The sequence below is a fragment of the Pinus tabuliformis genome, chromosome 5_1 (assembly GCF_031772625.1).
Source record: "Pinus tabuliformis cultivar Carrire ecotype Pingquan chromosome 5_1, CPIR1, whole genome shotgun sequence".
NCBI lineage: Eukaryota > Viridiplantae > Streptophyta > Pinopsida > Pinales > Pinaceae > Pinus > Pinus tabuliformis.
This window is the reverse complement of record NC_142305.1, coordinates 868863176-868876073: the sequence shown is the minus strand read 5'-3', so window position 1 is coordinate 868876073 and position 12898 is coordinate 868863176.

Genomic DNA, 12898 nt, shown 5'->3' with positions numbered 1-12898 from the left:
CTCATTAATGAGAGTCCATGAATCTCTCCCTCTACCTCTAGAGTCCTAATCAAAATAGGAACTGATAAGACACATGTCTTCTTAGAGTTACAATATAATTAGGAGATGTGACACATATCCTCATGATCTCATGATTCTTTCCACTCAAATTCGAATTTGGCCTTAGAGTGCCACATAAGGGTCTTCTAGAAGCCTCCTTTCAACCTACACATGTCAACAATCTCAACCCATTTGTTAGGGATAAGCATATGCACATTATTTTCTAATTTTTAACCACAAATTCACTTAAAAAGACTAAGAATTAATAAAGTCTGGAAAAACATAAATGTGGCCCAATGATAATGAAAGTGGGATGAATGTGGTGACATAGTAGTGAAATGGCGGTGATATAATGGACATAATAGTGAAAGTGTAATAGAAATGAATGACATTTTCAAGACTCAACATACCCCCCAACTGAAGCTATTGCATGTCCTCATGCAATATATATTACATTAACTCTTTTGATCCTTGAGCTTTGGCTTAACTTTGCATGATATCATTTGATAACTTCATATTTTTGCAAAGTGTTTTACTTGAATTGCAACATGGTTGGTTCTTGTGTTACAACCAATTTTATTTTTTTTGTTGTTGCATTCTATTTTGATCTTTGAACTTTGCATAATGATATTTTGATTATTGTTGCAAAGTATATCTTTATTGGATTGCATGATGGTTGGTTCTTGTGTGACAACCATGATTTTGTTTGTATCCAATTTATCCTTTAAGCACTTTTTTGAAAAGCCATTGTATGCTCATAATAACAATGTAATAGTTAATATCTGTTGGAAGTATGTGGGCTCTTGAATATAATATGGACATGGGAAAATATGAAGATGAATGTATTCCCCCCAACTGATAGTATTGACAATTTTATGAAATGAGGAAGAGAAATGTTTTTCCAACAATTATCATTCTAGCTTTTTATGGAATTCTATGGTCAAATGTTAGAAAATGACGTACCTTCACTTACCCTTTGGAATGGATGAGTTGTACGTGTGGTGGCTGAAAAATTCTGATCATATTATTCTTCTTCAAGTGGCTGAACAAGAGGAGTCATGGATAGAGAGATAAGATGATTTTTTATTGCTTCTACTAAAACTTGTTGAATCTTGCTACAAAATGCTGAAAATAATAGTATTCATGTCTTCAAAATTCATTGGCACAATTCCTACTATGTGAAAAAAATGCTCTGATGTCAAACATAGTAGGAAATTGTTGGCTTGGTGGCCATTAATGGATGCCACTAGTCAACACGAGAACTCTCACCATTGATGACAATGAAAGTCAAGATGCCCAAACACATCTTGCTAGGTACGAATGAATTTGTCGATGTCGAGTCACCTAGAAGATCTGATGAACAAGGGACATTAATGTATTCCCATTGTTTGTCAGCATGAGGACTTGCCATTAAGGCATGCAAGCCTCAAGGTGTTTTTACAAAGAGCTTAGACTCAAAGGACTATGGAATCAATAATTTGCATTGAAGCAGGGCTTATTTGCGGAATGAAAATGACAGGAAATGGAAGATGAGAATGGAAGATGGCAATGGAGAACAGAAATGGCAATAGGCAATAAGCATGTGAATGAGCCTCTTGCTTTTATTTGTGGGTTATGAATGGACAAAAAGAGATGGAAAGTGTATGTGAATGTAAATGGAAAATATGGAGGAAAATGAGATGAATGGTTTATTATGAGGTACGGATGTGATGGAGATAATAGTATCTGAAAGTTTTTCAAGTGTTTGGCTCTGATTTTGCATCAACATATTTCCTCTTTGTTGCTGATCATCCTCCTATGAAACAAATTGGTCTCTCAGAGAGACATCATTCTCTTGTAGTCATTTGTCCTTCCTCCTGGAACCTCAAAAAAAAAAAACTAATACTTCTTCTGCAATGGAATGTAAGATTATCAAAAGAAAGAGGTGATAAATCTCTCTAGTTATGATATACACACAAAACTAAGAATTTGTATTAATGAAACAAGTTCTCAAAGGAAAAATCAAAAGAATTTATACCTGCTTTGGAATTGGTGCCCCAAATTGAATGTTGTTTCTTTCCAGCAATTTATTTCATTATTTGCCATTTCAAACTCTAATGATGGATTTCTCATTGTGTAGATCTTGTTGAGATCTTTCCAACGATACTTGAATCATCAAAATCTGATTTTGTATGAGAAGGTTAGGCTGATTTGAATAATAAGGTTTTTCGGCTTGCGGAATTGGACTTCAGCTGCAGAATGTGCACGGTTTCTGTAGCTAAAAATTTTGAATACAAAGATAGCCATTCATCCTTCATCATCAGCCCAAAATTAATCAATACTTTCAGAAAAGTGAGCAAATAACTTATTCATTTCATTGATTCAAAATTATTATTTTTTTCTTGACATGCAGCGACTTAGTGTGGCGACTTAGTGATAACACACAACTTGACTTCCCTTTGACCGGGGTCTTTTTCATCGAATTGGATCAAATGAATAGGACACCATCCATGTACTGACATTTTCCCAGCTACCCATGTGGCTTGTTTTGCTTGATGACACCTGCAACCTAGAGTTTAACAAAAACAGTTGCAGAAAGTTGAACCAGCTGCGGAAAGTTGAATCAGCTGCAGAAAGTGGCTGAAACAGTCAATCATCAGACGCATATTCCTGACTGCCCCTTTATCTAGCTAAAGAAAGTCCAAGTCTAAGTGTGTTCAACTGATTTAGCTCTCCCAATGAGCCCCATCATTTTTTATTTTTATTTTTATTTTTTATTATTTTACTATTATTATTATTTTTTTTTTTTTTTTCGGCTACTCTTCAGAATTCCCTTTATTGTCTGAGAAATGGAGTGATTGCAGGGATAGAAATCAGACATTTATGGATATGGAAATGGAATGAAAATGTATATGGAAGCAGATGACTGTGACTAAAGCAATTGTATGTACAGAGTATGTGAAGACAGAGTGAATATATGCGTAGGCTGTGTGAAAACAAGGTGACTGAGTATGCAAAGAGGCTGCAAAGATATGAAAAGGAAAAAAACTCGGTGTAATGAACAACTAATAAGGGTTTAAGAGTCGTATGCAACCAGCTTATGATTCACAAGAATCCAATATTGCTTCTTTGCTATTTTTTTAATTCTCTGCACTGTCTGTGTGGAGAAAACTATGCAAATGGCAGTGGTATATATGAAGAAAAACAATTACAGAGATGAAAATGGAATATCAGAGTATCGTGGAAAGAATACGATGGATATGGCAATGAAACATGAAGGGTATACGAAAAATAGAGTGGCTATATGCGTAAAATATAAAGAAAAAAAACAGAGTGAGAGTTAACGGAGTGTTGGAGAAATTTGGTTGAAAATGAAAGATTAGCATCGTGTTCTCCTATTGCCTCAGCACCACACTCAATCTCTTCATCTTTTCCACGTATATCGATCTGGTTCTGAAGAGCCATGTTCAATTAGGATAAGTTATAGAATCAGCCGTTAAATAATGTAACAGTGAAGTGCGAGACATGGCGGGAGACGTGGTGGAGTGGAATAATGAAGTATGAGTTAAAAATGGAAAGCATTGAGTCATGAGATGAGGTGGAGTAAGGTTAAATGCCAGCACATAATTTATTTCCGAATCAGGACTCATTTACCAAATTAAATCACAGCCTGTCATTAATTCCAACTCTCTTTTTTTTACGTGGCATGCAAAAATGCGCTCCAAAGAACCGAGGATATCTCCCACACCGCCACGATTTTCTAAAAACCGTTTCTAGGTTATCTAATCGACCCTACTGGCGAAAAAACCCATGTTTTCTTTTTTTTCAGATTCGTCTTCGTTTGGCAAAATCATGCTCTCAAAGTTTGACGTTTTTTTTCTATTTACGTTTTTCTGAGTTAATACATTCGGCCTGTTAAATTTTCGAATTAGAGGTAGGACGATACATCTTTATTTGCCAAAGGTAGTATGCACAATGTTGAAACACATAATTTGGTTTTAGCCTCAGGGATTTAAATGAAATTCGTGAAGTGGAATGCTCTGTAAAATTGATTTCAAAGAAAGATTGTTTTCAGATACAGTCAACAGCAAATATGATGAATAAGCGAATTGCCAATAACCAAGAATTCAAAGAAGTTTGTGAGGCTTACAATGGAGATCATGAGCTCAACATTTTCTCTAAGTATTGGTGACTACAACATGCCTTATGCTTCTATTTTCAATCTATTTTCACAGTTTATATAGGCCATCCATAAGTTTCAGATTTTGTTATGATTAAGAAATTTCCTATGTTGACTTTCCAAAAACGTTCCAAAACCAAAAGCTTCCTATATGAATAAGATGCACAGTTCAAATGAATGCAAATAAATTACTTACAAAGGGCTGAGGATGTACTGAAACGAAATCATTAAGAGGCCAAAACATCAAATCAATGTGTATGCAGATTTTTCAGGTTTTGACATTGGGAGGTTTTTTAAAAAAAATTCCACATAAATTGGATGCCACATACACTCTTTTGAAAGCCACACAAGGTTGGTGTTTTTTTTTTTTTTTTTTTTTTTTCCTGAAATTGCAAATTTTTATAAGAAGGATTAATGATTTTCAATTTCGAGCAGCAAAGACTTCAAGGAAAACATGCTAAAAGCAGGACTTTGACTGAGGTCTTAGGCTGATTTTTTTTATTGATCTGAGCTGGGTGACTAGGATAGGATCCATGTCGGGACAATTCTGGAGATGCCCATGTGGTCAGTTTCTTCATTGGGCGCCTGTAACCTGCTAAACCTTGAAATCAGCTACAAAATTCTCAACTAGCTGCGGAATCTGGCCACATTCCGCAGCTAAGTTGCAAAACCTTATTAAAATAGGACACAGTGTTTTGAGTACCACTACAGACCATAACCAGTGAATCTTGGACAGTTTGAACCTATCAAAGCAGTTGGGTTTCATTTTTTTTTTTTGGAATCAATTGAAATGGTGAAGTTTATTTTGTCTCCCTTTCTTTTCTCTTTTTTTCTTTTTTTTTTTACATAACAATTCTTTTTCTGATCCTCCAGATCACACAAAGTGCAGGAGGAGAGCATACTCAAGAATTATTAATTTTTTTTTTAGATGTAAGAAATAAGGTCTCCTAATTACACTTCCCCGGCAACGGCGCCAAAATGTCTAGTCAATTTAATGTCTTAAATTACTCTACATAAATTATCAATCCGGGTATCATAAACTGATGAAGTGCGGTGCACCATATGTGCTTAGTTAACCTTTTTCTTACTTCGTTGTTTTATAGATTTTATTTTGTTTTGGGGTTTTGTTCTTGTTGATCTCCTAAAGTATCTAATGCAAATGGAAATCCTATTCTAAGGTCTTAAGAATACTTTTAAAGGTCAAGTATGGATGTAGATTTCAAGACAAGGTCTATGTCCCTAATAGTAACTTCCAAAACTTAGCACTTCAAAAGATATTAAAACATGTTATTGATAGAATTATTACTTAAACAAAAGTGTAAGTATGCAGCTACTTCAGTCAAGCAAAAGATGAAATCAAATTACTCATTCATAATTCGATCCCTCGCCATTAGTCCCGCTATGGCTTTCGAAGGTAACCGTCAATGGTATGAGCAATTTAAGATCTAATTACAGAAAAATGAAACTAAAACCAGATCACATCAATTCATAGTCTGACCCCTCGCCAGTTAGTCTTGCTATGGCTTTCGGAGGTAATCATCAACAACTTGACCAATCTGATGTCAAATAGCAAAAAAGTAAACTTAAAATCAAATCACATCAATTCATAGTCTGACCCCTCATCATTAGTCTCGCTATGGCTTTCGGAGGTAATCATCAACAACTTGAGCAATCTGATATCTAATTGCAGAAACGTAAACTTAAAATCAAATCACATCAATTCATAGTTTGACCCCTCACCATTAGTCTCGCTATGGCTTTCGGAGGTAATCATCAACAACTTGAGCAATCTGATATCTAAACTAATTAACAAAGCAAATGAATAAGACTGAAATCAAAGCATAACTGAAATTGAAAAGCAAAAAAAAAAAACAAAGTCAGCAGAGAGGTAAATCTCATGTCATTATTTGATGCAAAAACATGTAAAGAAAAACTAATCTACAATCAACCGGTTGAACACACTTACATGAATTAAAATTGCATGAATGGAAAATCTAATCTATCAAACTTGAAAGCAATCAAATGACATAATGAAATCAAAGAAAAATTACAAAATAAAATCTACTCTACCTTACATTGTAATATGCTCCATGACATCTACTTCACATCTCCTTCCATGTCGAGAACATCAAAGCTTTATTCAAATTCTTCAAAATCACAAAGTACAACAAAGCTCTCCAAAGCTTTCAAAAGCCATCAAGGAAGAACTACAAACTCCAAGCTAAAGAACTAACAAATGAAGGAGAAAGATCTCCTATTTATACAAAAATATGAGAGCCATCTCATTAATGAGAGTCCATGAATCTCTCCCTCTACCTCTAGAGTCCTAATCAAAATAGGAACTGATAAAACACATGTCTTCTGAGAGTTACAATATAATTAGGAGATGTGACACATATCCTCATGATCCCATGATTCTTTCCACTCAAATTCGAATTTGGCCTTAGAGTGCCACATAAAGGTCTTCTAGAAGCCTCATTTCAACCTACAAATGTCAACAATCTCAACCCATTTGTTAGGTATAAGCATATGCACATTATTTTCTAATTTTTAACCACAAATTCACTTAAAAAGGACAAGAATTAATAAAGTCTGGAAAAACATAAATGTGGCCCAATGATAATGAAAGTGGGATGAATGTGGTGACATAGTAGTGAAATGGGGGTGAAATGGAGGTGATATAATGGACATAATAGTGAAAGTGTAATAGAAATGAATGACATTTTCAAGACTCAACACATGTAGGAAATCTCCTTGAATGTTATGTTTGGTGTATCATGTTTAAAGGGCAGTAGACTCAGCTTCTTATAGATAAAGGTTTGCAACCTATGAGGGTCTCCCTTTATATACTCGATGGTATGGGGAACACAAGTCCTTGTTAGCACTGTCTAATGCAAGAGCGAACAATAACTGCTAAGTTTTAAAGATGTCGGAACACGTCTCTAGCCTAGACAACTAAGTATGAGCATTAATGTTTCAAATGCTCCTTAGATTAATTGATAGATTTTAAAGTTGATCTTGAAATTATGTTTCGGTTTCAAGGCCTTAACGATGTTACCTGAACACCTAAGATGCAGCTATATGAGGAAAATAAAACTTTTCATTTCAATGAAAGCTAGACTAATAAAGGGAAGAAATTTCAATCAATAATGCATCAAACAAAATGCATCATGCAAAATTCATTCCACTAACTGTTGGCATTATGATGCATGTGTTGTACTTGATGGCAACCAACTCGTAGAAGATCAACTCAATTATATATATCTAGATGAATCTACAGAAGAGATATCAAATGTGACAAGGAATCAGATGACAATTCTCAGTATGACAAGTCCAAAGGGGGAGATTTTTGGCATTATGAGACAAGCGTTGTCCATGATTGCAAATCACTCAAATAATAAATTATAGAGCAACAAATTTATTTGATAAATTATAGTGCAGCAAAGTTTCCTTCATGTAGAGAAAAGTTCACACACTTGTATGTAGAGAAAAGTTTACTTCATGTAGAGAAAAGTTCACGCACTTTTATGCAGAGAAAAGTTTATTTCATGTAGAGAAAAGTTCACGCACTTTTATGCAGAGAAAAGTTTATTTCATATAGAGAAAAGTTCACGCACTTTTCATGCAGAGAAAAGTTCCTTTCATGAAGAGAAAAATTCACGCACTTTCATGGTTGGCTCATGGTATTAGTCCGACAGTTTTTGATCCTATGGTTTTGGTCCGTGGTATTGCATCCAAAAGTGTTGATCCCAAGTATTGGGTCCGTGGTATTGTGTTATTATGGTTTTGGACCGTGGTATTGTGAAAGGCCTAAGACTATAAAAGAGGAAGGAGATCATTTGGCAAATCATCATCGAAATTATTGAATATCTGATAAAGTGCTAGATTTGGAATACTGTGATTGGGTTATGGTGCAGATCTGGATTTGAGCTAAAGAGGGATCTCACCGGTTGATGGAGAATAAGATCTAAGGATAGATCGGGATCAAATGGTTTGAAATGAACTATCTCTATATAGTTGATTATACTTATTATAGATATGTGTATTGACGCTTGTAATGATCTGAACTAGGTATATCTTAAGTTTGAAATCGCTGCAAGTCATGTTTGAATATTTATAGATCTGTACATGGGTTGGCTTTGGTGTAAGCGCGTATGTACGCAGGTTTGGTTCATTGTAGTAGCGTATACAATTTGAGCTATGATATTTGAAGTTACAGGTGGTTCTGGTTGTTGAAGGGTTCTGATGACAGTTTAAAGGTGTCAGTATTCTGCATATCTTGTTTGGTTGATTGTGTTTAGCTTCAGTATTGATGGATGAGAACTAATATTGGATCAGGATCATAATGACTCATATTTATGTGATCTGATGGACTAGATCTGGGTGCTAACACATATATTATCCTTGTATATGTAATGATCTGGTTATGTCTGAAGTCAGGAAGTGCAGCGAAGTTATGAAGAAGTAATTAATGACATATATGCTGGTTCACCTTGATGAAGTTGCGTATACACGCAGGTTCGGCACTTCCAAGTAGCGTATGCACTCTGATGCATGATTTTGATGGTACAGTTGGTTCTGATTGTTGTTGCAGAGTTCTGTTGTCTGCTCTGTGTTCTGGTGACTGTGTTGTTGACAGGGTTTCAGTGTTTCAGTGATTCAGAGATTGATGATGCTAGTATTGATTGTTTTGTGCTTCAATGATATTTATGGGTCCAGTATGAAAATTTGATGAAACGTGGCCTTCAGATTATAGTGTTGTGCTTCAGGAGTATCCAGTCTGAAAATGTATGAAATGTGGTCCCTGGAGGGTGAAAGGAGATTGTAGGTCAGTGCCTACGTACTAGTACATCAACTAGTACAAGAGCAAAGGGGGTAGTAGCTCCCTTCCGGTAGCAGCTGGAGAACGAGTGAAGATTGGAGCATTCAGTAGGCAGGCACTTACGTACTAGTAAATGGATCAGCTAGTACAAGAGCTAAGGGGGTTGTAGCTCCCATCTAGGAGAGTCTGGAAAACGAGAGAGGGTTGTAGCCCTCTGCAGGTAGAAGCCTGCATACTGGTAAAGGACTACACCAGTGCAAAATATTGTAAAATGAAGTATCTTATTGAAAGAAGATAGAGACGACTTGCAGCAGGTGGTTTTCACCCACATTGGGTTTCCACCTTATATCATGGTGTTCATTTGTGCTTCTTGTGTGTGATGATCTGTTCTGTTTTACTGCACCTGCTTACTGTTCATATGGTTAATGAAGTTCTGATGCACTAACTAAAGATCAACATTTAATGGATTAACTGAATCATAAGTATTTTGGATATACGCTAGTTGCTTTAAACACAGTTGCGTATACACGCGGGTTCCTTTGAATGAAGTAGCGTATATGGATCTAAGTATGGAAATGAAAAAGTTTTATTGATCTGATAATACTGATTCACCCACCCCCCCCCCCCCCCCCCTTCTCAGTATTATTTCCAACAATTGGTTTCAGAGTAGGTCCTTTGGTAGAGGCTTGATCGCTTAAAGGAGATTCGTGGAACAATGGGAAAGAAGCTTAGGAAGAAAGCACATAAGCAGAAGAAGACACCTCAGAAGAACTATGACAGTGGGAGAATCGATTGGGGATGAGGTGTAAGAAGCTCTTCAGATTCAGAATCAGATTCAGAATCAGATTCAGAATCATTTAAGAATGAAGATGAACTATCAGGTATGAATTTGCTATCCTCTGATGTTCCAGCTATCTATCCATTTGAAAAAGATGAAAGTGATATCGAAACAACTGAATTTTCTCTTATTGGTGAACAAGAAAGATATCAAATAGAGGCAGAATTTAAAAGGCTTTCAGACAAAATCAGAGATCAACAAGATCTATTGAACAAAAGGGAATGTGACTTCAAAGAAGAAGCTGCCAAACTAAAAGCTCAGCTAGAGGAAGGAAACAAGGTAAGAAATTTATTCAAGAACAAACATCAAAAGTTGCAGGATGAAGTAACATCACTAAGAGGTGAAGTCAATGAAAGAAGCACAACCATCAAGAAACTCAGAGATAGATCCAGTTACTATGAAAGTCTTGAAGCCACGATCCGCTCGCTAAAAGAAGATCTTGAAGAATCAAAGAAGCAGAATAAAGGACTACTCCAAGCTCATGAAAATGAAGTTCTTGAACTAAGACGTCAGTTGGAAGAAGAAAGAAATGCTGAAGAAAACGTGAAGAAGCAGTATCTTGAAAAGGAAGAACAACTTCAGATTGAGGTAAATATCTTAAAAGGTAAATTAGAAGAAAAGGATAAACTGTTGCGATTTCAAGATAGTACTAAAGCCTTGGATGATATTCTTAGTAGTCAAAGGTCTCCTGCTATCAAGACTGGTCTTGGTTTTCATGAATCTATTGAAGATGAATCTAGTTCACAAAGTAAGACAAGGGACTCTACTGCGAAATCTGAAATGCTCAATAACGAGATGAAAGTTCAATCTCATCATCAACCAAGGAAAGAAATTCTTCAAAGAAAATATTTTACTCCTCCTATGAATAATGTTGAATGTTATGTATGTCATAATCTTGGACATGTTGCAGCCAGATGTAGAAGAAGAAGGGTTCAATACCATCATGCAGAAAGATATCACATTCAAGGTACTTTAATGGATATTGCTTTGCTTGCAATATGTTTGGTCACAGAGTTGTTGATTGCTATAGAAGAAATATGAAACATGTAAGATGTTACACATGTAACAAGCTTGGACATATAGCTAAGGAATGCAGGAACAAAGTATGGGCACCATACCAAAAGGAGAAAACATCATCATCACACTTGAAGATGTGGAAGAAGAAAGAAGTACAGTCAGAAAGAGGCAGCACAACACAACATACAGACATAACAAAATCAGAGGGAGCTGGAAGTGTAAAACTTCAGTGTCTTGAATCTCATACGCGAGTTTCCTAAAGGGAAGTCGCATATATACGTGAGTTAGACACTGCAAAGTCGCATATATGTCAGTTTGAGGAAAAGCAGTAGGGACAGGCTCAGAAAAAGTGTCTGATATGATTTAGTCCATTATTTGCTCTATTGGTTAATAGTTACAGTCTGTTGAGTATGTGTGGAAATGTCTTGATACTTGTAAGATGTTTCGAAGTGTTTTGATCCTAACTTGATGATGATGATGTCTTGATGCTTATTGCTGATCAGATCTAACAGTAAAACAGATGGCACAGTTTGAGGGGGAGCATATGCCTTTAATATTGCCTTTAATATTGCATTGTTGGCATTATGGTTAATAGTCCTTGGTGATGAAGATTATATGGCTAAATGATATATCTTGCTATGATGTGGTTATGAGTTGTCCATATGATTCCTTGGGTTACATAGTTGATGTTCAGACCATATTAGTGGATTGATTCTTAGATGGTGCATATATGATGATACATGGATGATCTTGCTGATAAGATGGCTATGGTGTTTTACACATATGATATAATGTGAATGATTTTATGATGATGAGTTGATATCTATATGTAGACATACCCTGTCATAGGACATTTACAGGTTGCTGATCTGAAATTGGTTGTACGTGAGTTTCACAAGGAGTATCCGCGTATATACGCTAGTTTCTGTGGATACAGTCGCGTATATGTTGGTTTGAATAAAATCAGTGGGCCAGACTCTGGGTGAGAAGAGTCTGATATGGGTCTGACAGAGACCATCTGGCACAGGTTCAGGGGGAGCAGATTAACTTCTAATAATGCATTGTTGGCATTACCTTAGAAGCTCTTGGTTCGTGTACACAAGCTGTTTTGGTTAGAACATGTGCAGAAGGATAACAGAAGGAGATCATGGTTGCTGATCTGAAAAGTGTTTGACAGATGTTGCTGCTATCAGTTATTGGTGACTTTCATAAGTCTTGCTCTAGATATTTCGTCTCTATGTCATGTATCTCTTTTATGGTGTCAAGGTCATGTAACAGCCTATATTGGTTTCCCCACTATGCTTGGGATGAAGATGTAATGTTCTTGTTTTATCATGTGTAAACTTTTGATGTATCCCCACTTGGTTGGGAAATGGATGTATGTATGAGTCCTTGGTGATAGGAAGGTCATTTATGATAGAGTTATGTTCTTCTTGTAAAACATCTTTTTGCAGACCTTCCTTATAGTCAGGGGGAGCATGAACAACACACTTCAGCAGAGCAGAGACTTCATCATGTACTCAAGGGGAGCATGGACACATTGGTACACCTTAGCATATACAAAGGGGGAGCTCATTCGAAAATTTTTGTAGGCACTCAGGGGGAGTATGGACAGGAAAGGAAGAGAATATCTTGGTCTGCCCTTTGCTCTTGATGTCAAAGGGGGAGAGTGATTTGGTATTGTTGCCATCAAGTGCAAAGGGGGAGATTGTTGGCGTTATGATGCATGTGTTGTACTTGATGGCAACCAAATCGTAGAAGATCAACTCAATTATATATATCTAGATGAATCTACGGAAGAGATATCAGATGTGACAAGGAATCAGATGACAATTCTCAGTATGACAAGTCCAAAGGGGGAGATTGTTGGCATTAAGAGACAAGTGTTGTCCATGATGGAAAATCACTCAAATGATAAATTATAGTGCAACAAATTTATTTGATAAATTATAGTGCAGCAAAGTTTCCTTCATGTAGAGAAAAGTTCACGCACTTGTATGTAGAGAAAAGTTTACTTCATGTA